This window comes from Phoca vitulina, unplaced genomic scaffold (genome assembly GCF_004348235.1).
Source record: "Phoca vitulina isolate PV1807 unplaced genomic scaffold, GSC_HSeal_1.0 scaffold60, whole genome shotgun sequence".
NCBI classification, from domain to species: domain Eukaryota; kingdom Metazoa; phylum Chordata; class Mammalia; order Carnivora; family Phocidae; genus Phoca; species Phoca vitulina.
In genome coordinates, this window is record NW_022589763.1 from 6,297,395 (window position 1) to 6,309,617 (window position 12,223).

Sequence of the window (12,223 nt, forward strand, 5' to 3'; positions counted from 1 at the left end):
AATGAATCCATAAATCAATCAGTGATTCCTTGATAACATGGTAGCTTTCAAGTGGCAGAGACCTCCATTTTCATATTAGAAATTGCAGTCGGCAGGATTCTGAGATGCCCCAGACATTCCTGACCCCTGGCATATACATACCTTCTCCGTTATTCAGTCACATACTAACCTAGGTGTTACCGTGAAAGGATTTTGCAGGTGCACTTAAATCCCAAATCAACTGACCTTAAGAAAGAGAGATTATCCTTGGCGGGTCTGACCTAACCAGAGACCTTAAAGGTGACAGGGTTTTTCCTGGAAAGAGATTTGAAAGGTAAGGGGGAATTGGGTGAGGCAGAGTCTCTGCTGCTGGATTTAAAGACGAAGCCATGTGGCAAACAATGTGGGTGGTTTCCGCGAGCTGACAGCCGGCAAGGAAGCAGGGACCTCATCTCTACAGTTGCCAAGAACTGCGTTCTGCCCCAGTCACAGGAGCTTGCAAAAGGACCAGACCTTCCAATGAGAACCAGAGCCCCAGAGTCCAGGTGAGGTCAGTGCCTTGAGTGCAGCCTGGTGAGACCTGAGCAGAGAGCGCGACCACACCGTGCCCAGGCTTCTGACCTGCGAACTCTGAACGAACCAGTTTCAAGCCAGTGGGTCGGCGATGATTTGGGATATGGCAATAGAAACTGATAGAGGGTTCCAAACAACATAGTCATTCAATAAAAAGACCACAGAGTGAATTCTCGTATTAATGGGGCAAAGTTGGTGTCCCGTATGACCAAGTGTCTGAGAAATGCATTCAGCCTCACACTTAGAGATGTCCTGACTTAATTCTTCATCCGCTCCCGCCCCACGGAGGGGGCCCTGCTATCTGCCTGAAGCTTTTGTTGTGTTAATCATGGTGAGAGCCACACTGGAAAGACGGAGATTTAAAATCCCAAGAACAAGGGGAGGGACAAAGGGGAAGAGGAATGGAGGGATGGGACAGAAGTAAGAGCCCATAATGAGCACCATGCTTGAGAGCAAACTGGGGAGGGGTCACGGGGGGCAAGAAAGAGATTCTGAGGACATTTGCCATTTGTATGTGATCATAGGAGAGAAAGAGGAGAGAGGTTTTAACACGTTCAGTTACGCTGGACTGCGAATTAAAACCCGGTTTGGGCAATTGCACAATTTTTATTATTTTTATTATTTCTTAGACACCAGATTGACATTTTTAAATGTGACTTCTTGGGAGAATGGCACTTCATGCCAGCGCAAAAGGCCCAGCTTCCTTCCTACAGGTCACACTAGTATTCTCAGACTGGCCTAAGGGAAGGTGAACACAGCCTTCCTTTCCCCATTCTTGTCTCCTAGCTCTTCCTAGTCCTGCCTCGAGGCCTCAGGTCTGGGAAAATTCCCTGAGGATCTATAAGCGCAAGTCTACATTTAAAAAAAAAAAAAAAAAAAAAAAAAAAGGCCTGTCTCCCTCTTGAAGCTTGCTGCTCAGTGGCTTACCGCACAACGGAGACTGCAGAAATGGGGGGGTTAGGGTGCTACTACACAGACTAGAGATCTTGTTTAGTATCCCTCAGTACGCAGGACAGCACCCCAACAAAGGATATCCAGCCCCAAATGTCAATAGTGCCGAGGTGGAGAAACTCTGATTTACAACCTTTGGTGGGTAAGGATTGAAGATCAAAGACACCACGGAGAGTGATGGAAACCAAGCTCCCATAGGCAGGTTTCTATGTTTGGAATATTTGATGTTTCTGTGCAGAAAAAAAAAAAAAGGCAAAGAAAAAAAGCACCATTATTTTTCAGGTTAAAAAAAATTACTGCAATGAAAGGCACACGATGATAGAGTTCTTTAGCTGCCCACAGAGTAACCGTAAGTGAAAAGAGTACAGAAAACTGCAGGCCAGTTTCAGAACCCTTCCTAAAGCTGCCCCACGATGCAAGGATTCTCAATGACTCTCCTGGGCTGCTTTTCCGTGCTTCCTGGGGCTCCATGCATTTCACTGACCTGGTTTATGTTTGCAGGATGGATACAAGGCTGAGCCGTTCTGAGAGGTAGGGTAGATGGGTTTAGTTCCCAGGATTGGGCGCCCAGAGTCTTTGTAGGAGATTCTACAGGAAGAGGAGATGTCATCGGTGGGGATGACTGGACAGCAGGACTGAAGACAGCAGAGATGGGCTGGCCATTGAGGTTCCAACCAACACATGCTCTTTCTCTAAGTGGCTTCCTAGATGCATGGGACACATGGGTCAGGGAAGGGCAAGCAGAGAGCTGGGATTCAGTCTCAGGAATGCCCTTGCCTCCAGCTTCCCACCCATGACCTTGAACTGACCAGCAAGCCTCTGTGCTCTCCGGGAGCCGTGGTGTGCTACTGATGCACGGAGGCTCAAGGAGCTTGTCTGTCTGAGCTGGTGAAATCAGAGGAGGGGGGATGCTCACGTACCGCATCCGATAGACTCCGGGGGACCCACACAGAGAGGCAGAGCCGGAGCGGCTCACAGGCCGATGATGGCCAAGGTCTCTTTCCAGTGGGAGATGGGAAACAGAAACCAGTAACACAGTCGAGAGACACAATTCCCTCTTATCGTACAATTACATGTCTTTACATTTTCTGGCTTTCCTTCTTACCTGCTTTCTCTACGAGTGCATAAATCTTCAGTTTCCATGCAACAGGATTGATGGAAGCATATAAAGAGGCGTAGAACGAATCATCGATTTCATCTTACCTTTTCCCTTTGTTGTGGCAGAAGCAACCAGCCTTTGGACAGCTTCCCCACACACTCCTTCATCCCACGTTGACTTGCCCCAGTGAGGTAGCCGCAGCTCGTCCTTTGGCGGGCCTTTGCCTTGTTCCAGAATGCTCTGCATGAAATGGCAGTGAAAGTCCAAAATCATTCTCTTCCTTTTCTTTTTTTTAAAAGTAAGCTCTATGCCCAAAGTGGGGCCCGAACTCACAACCCCAAGATCAAGAGTTGCACGCTCTACGACTAGGCCAGCCAGGTGCCCCATTCTCTTCCTTACTTAATGTTAGTTTGATGCCCATAGTTTTATAATAATCCTATGATAGAAACAACTTTATCTTCACGGATTTTACCGTAACCATTTAGTGATGATTTTGAGCTCTCATGTGCCCCATCTCTCTCTCTCTTTTTTTAAATTCAGTGAAATTTAACATTTATTGAGTTTCTACTCAGGGCCAAGTTCTGTGCTGGGCTGTTGGGGGTGGGGGTTGGTTTAAAGCTGAACCAAACATCCATCCGCTCTTGAAGAGCTTTTGTTGTTTTTTTCTCTGCTGCATGCCAATGAAACCAATGGATTGTTTCATTGAACAAATTAACTGAGTACCTACTATGAGCAGAAACATAGTGAAACCCATCCGGAGGAGAAAAATAGGTAAGAAATATGGGTATTGGGAAACTAAGAAACATGACATGAAATCAGGGGTAACAACAGCGCACAGAATTTATCTGCGTTTGGGGGAAGGGGGCGCCATGTTTACCTCCAAGCTTCCGAGCAACCAATTGAAGAGAGAAACAAGATCACCCCATGTGTCCCCAGTATAAAAACAAGCAGAGAAAAGAAATGAGAACACTGCTACTCTTCCAGAAAGAATGTTCTCTCTCTTATTCTCATAACATGGACTCTTCCATGGTGTGACGCTAATGATGTTTCTGGAAGACACGTAGGGAAACAAAGTACCTAGGAGCTCACACCACAGGGCCCAAGGGCAGCACGTGGGTAAACAGACATGGCACGCCACGGGAGAATCTAGAGAAAGGACACCTCAAAAGACCTTGCGGAACAGGCACTGAAGGTAAGACTTCCAGAAGCAGAAAGAGCAACATTCCAAGCAGAGAGCACAGCCTAAGCAAAGACTCAGAGTTCGAAGGAGACAGAACATCTTTTGAAACACACAAGCTGCCTGGGGTGGCTTGAGTTTAGGTCTCATGGCCGCAGGTGAAGGGAGATAAACTACAAAGGCAGGATGAAGCCAGACTGTGAAATCTCCTGAAGGCGACCTGAGGGGTTGAGACATTATTTTGTGTGTTGTGTTTTGACCGGAATGGGGAGGCATGGGATGTTTATAACAACAGCCAGGAGCCTGGAGATTGATGGGTTAGAAGAAGGGGAGGTGGCAAGACCCAACCCAGGGCTAGGTAGTAACAGTGTAAAGATGAAAAGATGTAAAGATGAGAAGGACATGGACAGTGGACGGAGGAAATGAGGAGGATAGAAGAAAGAACCATGGGAAGGTGGCAAGACCCAACCCAGGGCTAGGTAGTAACAGTGTAAAGATGAAAAGGACATGGACAGTGGACGGAGGAAATGAGGAGGATAGAAGAAAGAACCATGGGAAGGTGGCATTGACTGGCTTGGGCTCATGACTCCATCCTTGGCAAAGATCCTTGGCTTGGAATATAGATGCTCTGCAGAGTTTGCTAGATGAGGAACTATGTGTTGAAAACAGGGGGAAAAGATATGACAAAAAAGGCTTTGGGTTTTATAACCTGAACAGCCGGAAGGATTCCAGCAGCATTAACTAGACTAAAGAAGACGGATGAGTCTGAAGTGTTTTTACAATATGCAAATGGAGGTTCCGATCTGTGGTGGCTTGAAGGACACTGGCTGCAGAAGAGGCAGAAGGAGTGATAGAAATATCCTGCACCTTGACTGGGTTGTTAGGCACATAGATGCGAACATTTGAACCTCCCCCCCAGTGGCGCAAGTAAGAGCTATGTGTTTTATTGCATATTAATTATACCTCCATAAATTAAGGCTTCTTTGAATGAATTTAAAATTTCCAGCAGACAAAGGTAGAGATTTTAGTTCTGCCCTAAAGGAACCCACACAGGCAAATAAATACAAAAGAATCCAACAATAGGGAGAAATAAAGGTGCGGAATATAAAGGGCAGAGCATAGTCCTGGCTGGGGTTTGGGGGTGCTCATGGGCGGTGCTATTTGAACTGGGTTTTGAAGAATACACATACTAGAAATAAAACTGCCAAAAGGAAAGACGGGAACCGTAATTTGCTAATGACTCATTGCATGATCAAGTTGAGCCACATTTATTGCAACGCATTTTAAGGCGTAATGCAAATGTGCACGAGTGTATGCCTCCGAAAGGGACTGGTAGGCAGTGTGGAAGAACACGGGTTGGAGCTGGGCTGTTTTCAGGGTAAGCTCCGGCTATGCCCTTTATTGGTTGTGTGGCATTGGGAAGCTTTCTGCAGATGCGTATGCTGATATCTCTACTATCTGGTAGTGGTGACGATGAGGTCAGTCAATGGATGTGAACTGTTCACAGCATCTGTGAGTATAAAGTCATGATGTGATTACATAACAAGGGCCTATGCTTAGTATTAATATGATTGTTAAATGGGGCACCTGGGTGGCTCAGTCGGTTAAGCATCTGCCTTCGGCTCAGGTCATGATCTAGGGGTCCTGGGATCGAGCCCCATGTCTGGCTCCCTGCTCAGCGGGGAGTCTGCTTAACCCTCTGCCTCTCCCCCCTGGCTTGTGCTCTCTCTCTCCTCGCTCACTCTCTTTCAAAAAAAAAAGAAAGAGAAATAAATAAAATGATTGTTAAAATAACACACCAAACAATACCCATCCAGTTATATGCTTATTTTCAAATATTTCAGGTCTGAATGTTTCAAGGTTGGTGTTTCTCAATCTTGACTGAGGACTCTCTGCAGTGTCTAATGTTAAATCGAAAACATGTTAAACATTTATCACGGTGATGCGTATCTAAAACAGAGAACATTCTAACCATATGTGTGTGGAGGGCGTGTGGGCTGTGGAGGATTCTTCCCTCCTCAGTCACATGGTGATCATGTGTCCCTGCTGATTGTGTGGGAGGTGGGGAATCACATCGCACATTCTAGCCCCTGGCCCCTTGTAGAGTGTTTGAGGCCAGAGAAATCACAGACAGAAGAACCTGTTGGTTTAAAAGATTTCTTTCAGAAACCATCAAGCCCCTGACTGATCTCACTAACCAACCATGAGTCCAAGATTGATCTTTCCCCAACCTGATCTCTTGAATCAAGCAAATTGCCTTTCCCCCATCCCCGGAATGCTGAGCAACTCCAGCTTACAAAGAGGCTTCAAGGGGGAACAGTCTTCCTGCATAGAAAAGCGCTTCTAATGATCTGTGCCCAGTGCGACATACCAGAGCAATCACTGGGGGACAGAGGTAAATGGTGAGAGACCAAGTCTCGTGGGGAGTGCTTTTTTAGATGACGGTATATTTAGAATAGTCTCCCTCCCCAGCTGCCAGAATCCTTGCCAAGGCCGTCGGGTCTGCACTTTTATTGCGGGCAGGCATTGGTTTACTCACTTAAAAATTATAAAAAGCCGATGGGGTTTTCTTATCTTTCTCTTGGTTGTGTTGGGGAAGCTGGTGTCTTCTCATTTCTGCATGGTCTCTCATTGATTGCAATGACAAGAACCGTCTTTAAGTGGAAATTGTGAATATGCCCAAGAGCTAATGAGGGACAGATTGACTTCAGTGAAGTGAGGGACAAATTACAATGGAAGACGGAACCTGGACATCTTGTTTGAAGGCAACACAGATGAATGGCACCATGACTATTTCTGAGTCTCGGACGGAAGCTCTGCAGAGAGGGAGGGCGACTGTCAGAAGTGAGCTGTTTGCCACACCCCTCGTAGCTTGGGAGGCCATCTGTAGGGACACGGTTTCTAGGAGAAGTCATAACGTCCCCTGGAGACACTCGTGAAGGGTGGCCATGCTTCTGTAACTAACCTTGGTTTTTCCACCTTCAGTATCTTATGCCATGGATAATCTTTCAGAATTCCTTATCTATTTCAGATCTACCATGCACTAACTACCCAGCACCCAGCATGTGGTCCAGGGACCTGAGTCCTCATCCTAGCTCATGTGCCAATTAAGACAACACCAAGTAAGAGGTCAGAATGCTGGAGTTCCAAGTTCTGCTTGGCTGTGGAGTGTTGGGTGGCATCTCAAGTCCTTAGGAAAGGCTGTATGTTAGTTATCTATTGCTGTATAATAAATCCTTCCAAAATTTAGTGACTTAAGCCAACCATAATCATTCATTACATGTCCAAGTTTCTTCCAGTGCAGAATCCAGACAGGACACAGAAGGGATGGCTTGTCCTTGGTTCACAATATCTGGGCTTCTGCTGGAAAACTTAAAAGAAGCATCTGAAGAGCAGAGGCTGTAGGGCCCACCTCCAAGGTGGCTCACTCAACACGACAGGCATGTTGGTGCCGGCTGTCGGCAGGAGGCTTCCGATCCTCTCCACGAAGACTTCTCTACAGGACTGCTTGAGCATCCTCACAACGGGGTCCCAGTTCCCCCAGAGTGGGTGGTCCAAGACTCCAAAGAGAAAATCAGAATGATTATTATGACCTAGCCTCCGAAGGCACACACCACCACTTTCTCAGTATTCTACTGGTCACAAAGATCAGCCATATTCAAGCTGGAGGAGGTGAGGCAGAGGTGTGGACACCAGGAGGTGAGGACCATCGGGGGCTGCTTGAAGGCTTGCTACCATAGGCAGCATAAGACAGCTAGCCGTGGGGTCTGGGGGCATGGCTGGTGGATGCAGTCCACTGGTGTAGACTGGTGCCGTGTAACATAGGCTCTCGAGCCACACCATTTGGGTTCACGTCCCAGCCTACCCCTTGCCCTGTGGCCTAAAGCAAATTGCTGAATGCCTCTGTGGCTCAGTCTCCACATATTTAAAATGTGGTAGATTAGATTATTGGCAAATATGAATTCCCAGTGGCGCCTCCCCCTGTCACCAGCCTTCATGGGGGGAGTATACTTCGCGACTCCATCAGTGTTGAGTTTGGCTCTATGGCTTGCTTTGAACTCACGGTGGGCAGAGTGCACTTTCCCACCTCTTGATTTCAGGCTCTGCAGTGTGCATCACTTTGCCAATGCAAGACGTGACACAAGAAGAGGCTTGAAATGGGTTTGCACAGTTTTGCTGTCCTCTTGCACGTCTCCCAGCGTTGTGGGAGAAACATACTCCAGTCACACCCCTGGTTCCAAGAAAAAGAGACATGCCTGGAGCAACATGAACCCCACCTGCAGCTTGAGGCTGTGCCCAGACTGGATCCCTTGAGTCTCAGCGGAACTGTGGACAGCCGACATGTTAGGAGAGATTGAATGATTGGTGCGTTAAGCCACACAAGTTTTGTGGGGCTGTTTGTTACACAGGATTACTGAGGCAATGGCTAACTGATGCAGGGGGGCAATAATGGAATCTGTCACACGGGGTCGTGAGGATTGCACGAGATGATCCAGGTAAAGTGCTGATAACGCCGTGTGCTGCTGGGGCTTCCTCAGAGAGCCTTCAGCCCGCCTCTCAGCATGCAGGCTGCCTCTCCACCCCCTCCGCCCGCCCTCTCTCCTCAGTGCACGCATTTCACCTTGCTCCAGGCCTCCTTGTCCTGCACTGAACTCTGCTTCATCCTCTCACACCTTTCCACACCTTTCCAGGTGGTAAGCGGCACATCGGACTAATTAAGCCATGTTAGCACAATGGTGGGAAAATATTCTATCCACTTCACCCCCTCCCACCTTCCTGGGAATCAGTGATTTGTTATTTCTGTTTGTTTTAAACATTTATTGGAGTCAAGGGCTCCTTTTGTTTCCCCACGAGAAATGAGTCACGGTGAACAATTCGGGCGAAGGATTCGGGATGGGCAGGCTGTTTCAGGCCGGGAGGCGGAGGAGGGCTGCTGAAAAGTGAGGACAGTTGCTTTGAAGCTGGTGGAGCTCTGAGGCAGCCCGGCCCCTCAGAACACACAGGTCCCATTCAGGTCCTTGCCAAGCCCTCCACCTAAGCTCGGGGCCAACAGCCCCCACCTGCGCATGCAGGTGCTCACTGCTGACGACATCGGCTGATGCTGCGAACATTTTCAGAGCGGCAGGAGGTCAGGGGGACGGAAGCACTCCGCGGGCCTCATCTGCAGGAGTCTCCACCCTCGCGATCAGAGCTCACAGCAGGGGTGGGACGCTTTAGGCGAGGCGTTCATGCGGTCTAGCCGAGCAGCATTTCTCGGCCACTACACACATCTGGGTCTGGCTCCTTCTCTGTAGCGGGGGCTGTCCTGTGCAGTGTCGGATGTCGCGTGGCATCCCTGGCCTCCGCCCACCGGATGCCGGGAGCACCTTTCCGCCCCAAGTAGTGACAATCGAAGATGTCTACAGATATTGCCAATTGTCCCCTGGATGCAAAATCTCCTCCAGTTGAGAACCACTGAGCGAGAGGCTCGGGAATATGGGATTGCGGGGATGAGTAAGGGGGAGACCTGTAGGTGAGGAACAGTAACATCATGGGCTTACTCTCCCAGACCCAAGTGGGGAGGGAGGAGGAGACGGTCAGAATCATGAGCTCTGTGTATCCCCAAAGGCAGAATGGGCATCGGTGCCCCTGCTCCCCACCCTCCACGCTCTCCTCTGACATATGTGTCCGCCAGGAAAGTCCTGCATCCTTCTCCCTCTCCCTGTCAACTGATTTATCCCCGGGTGGTCAGAGCCCCTTTCATCCCAGAAGACCCTAGAGCAATCCAGTTTGGGCCCTAAGACCAGTTCTCCTTAGAAGAGCGTGTTTTTCCGCCCTAGCTGTCCCCTAGAATAACCCGGGGACCCTTACAGAACCCTGATGCTGAGGTCGGACTCCACCCTCCAGCGTCTGCTTGCATTTGTCCGATGCGGGGCCTCGGGGAGCTAGGCTTGGTGGAAAAGCTCTCATCTCACCGAGGAAGGGCTCTCCCTTATCTGGAATTTTAGTTCTACTTCACCTCTCTGTTTCCACGTCTCTCCGGTACTTCTAAAAATGTGTCTAATTTGCCCATTTCATTCTGGTTGTTGTAACGGAAGCAAAAGCCCATCCCTGACCACTAGCAAAAGTCACTACGAGATTTTTAATCCCCTCACCTGACACTAATATACAGCCAGGGTTGAGGAACCTTGTTTGAGAAAAGGCATAAGCCAATGGTTCTCAGAGCATGGCCTGAGCTAGCAGCCTCACCTCTGAACTCGTTAGAGATTCTGATTCCTGGGCCCCATCCCAGATCTGCTGAATCAGGAGCTCTGAGGATGGAGGCCCGCAACCTGTGCTTACTCTAGACTCCCAGGTGATTCTGATGCACATTTCAAGTGTTCGAATCCCTGCTGGAGGTGGATCTTCCCTAGCTCTGTTCAGTTGTCACAGGCCCTGCCCACCTCGGCCCTGACCGAGTCCAACCCGCCCCCCCCCCCCCCCGGCACTAGGCGAGGCTTGCTAAGATGGAGCTAGGCACCCTTGGAGGGCCCTGGCCTCCCGGGAGAGGCACCTCACTGCTGTCTCAGCCCGCTCCCCTCTCATGGTCCAGGTTAGACGCCCACCCAGGCCTCTGCGTGGTTTATCGATTTTGTGCTCAAGCTCCAGGAGCTCTGTGATCTGCTCTGAGCTCCAGCCTCACCCTGACACCTTGAGAACTTCTAGCCAGCTCCCCAGAGTTTTGACGGGTCCCAGAATCAGGGTCCAGAACCACCAATGCCCACGGATGCCTGCACCTGAGCTTCCTCCCCACCACCTCCAACGCCTTGGGTGCCACTGAATTCGGAGACACTTTGCACACCCATACTGTGAGGCCGGCCTCACCCCTGCAGGAGCAGCCCCTGAGTCTATCTACATCTCATTCCCTCGCCCTGGGGCTGGCCCCCACCCCTCCCCCAGGCAGCCTCATGACTGCCTAGGAATGACAGCAGACTCCAGCCAACCTGCCTCCCCCACCATTGTTCCTACTTTTCTACCTATTCCAGAACGAGCTCACTCCCTTTTCAGAGAGAGCTTTCCTGCTGCACAGAAAATAGAACACATCAGAGGCTCAAGGGGTTTAAGCCAGTGATGAGGAGGGAAGAGAAAAAGATACAGCAAGACGAAAAGCAGATAAGATTCCGTGGGGAAGAGATCAGGCCAGAAGAACATGGAGACAGAGACACAAGAAAGCGAAATGAGTCACTGCCGTGGAAAAGAAAGGAAAAGACAGGAGGAGAGAATTATATGAGCTGCATTGGAACGTAGAAGGACAAGAAAGCATAAATAAATGTATAGAAATCCGGAGGGAATTTTGATTCTGACAAAGCTTCTCAACAAGTCCTAAAAGGAGGAGGGGAAAAAAAACAGATAACGGAGACAGAATTTAACCTATAAACTCGTGTGGAAACTAGCATGTTCCCATGGGTCTCGAGCATGGGAATTTGCTTTTGTGAGTTATTCCTAGAATATTTGCCTGGCTTCTTAACCCGAGGAACAAAAGACCAAGGTCTTAAAGGGGGATCGTGGGTGAATCTTAATGAGGCCAATTGTATCGGGCTGGATTCTTTGTTGTAAACAGTAGGACTTAACTCTGGCTAGTCTAAATAGAAAATGACTGTATTAAGGAATATTAAGTAGTTCACAGAATCTCCAAGGGGGTGCATCAAACCTGGAGCTGACAGGTCAGCAAAAGTGCCAAAACATCACCAAACAGCTCCAGCAAAGCCCAGCCTGCTGACAAACCTGGAAATAACACGGCAACGTGACCTCCAGCCGGAGAGTAGCGTTTGTCTAGATACAGGAAAGGGACCCATCTTCCCAGCGAGGGGTGGTGTTGACATGTGTCTCTTAATATGCGATTCTCCCAACGCTTTCACAGCTGTTCTCAACCCAAGGCGACTTGACCGACAGGGGACAGTGGGCAATATCTGCAGACATTTTTACTGACCATCGCTGTTTGGGGGCGGGGGCCGGGGGGGGGGTGGGGAAAATGTCATTGGCATCCTGTGCGCAGAGGCCAGGGACGCTCAGCACCCAGCGACATGCAGGACAGCCTCCCGCCACAGACAATCACCCTGCCCAAAATGTCCATCATGCAGGGGTTGAGAAACTCTTCCCTGCAGAATCAAACCTGCTGTTTTTCACTGAGCCCCTGACCACCCCCAAATAAGGATCACATTCTCCAGCCCCATTTATAGCAAAGTGAGGCCGCGGGACTAAGTTCCAGCTATTGGGTTACGGACAGGCATGGTGTATGCAGCTTTGAGGAGAGGGGTAGGCGCTCTGTCCTCGTCAGCACAGGTTGCCCTACCAAACCACCACGGACAAAGCGGCTTCAACGAGGCGCATGTACGGCTCACGGTGCTGGAGGCTGGGAAGTCCGGGGTCAGGGGGTGGGGAGGGCTCGCTGCCTGGTTTGCAGAAGGCTGTCTTCCTGCTGTTGG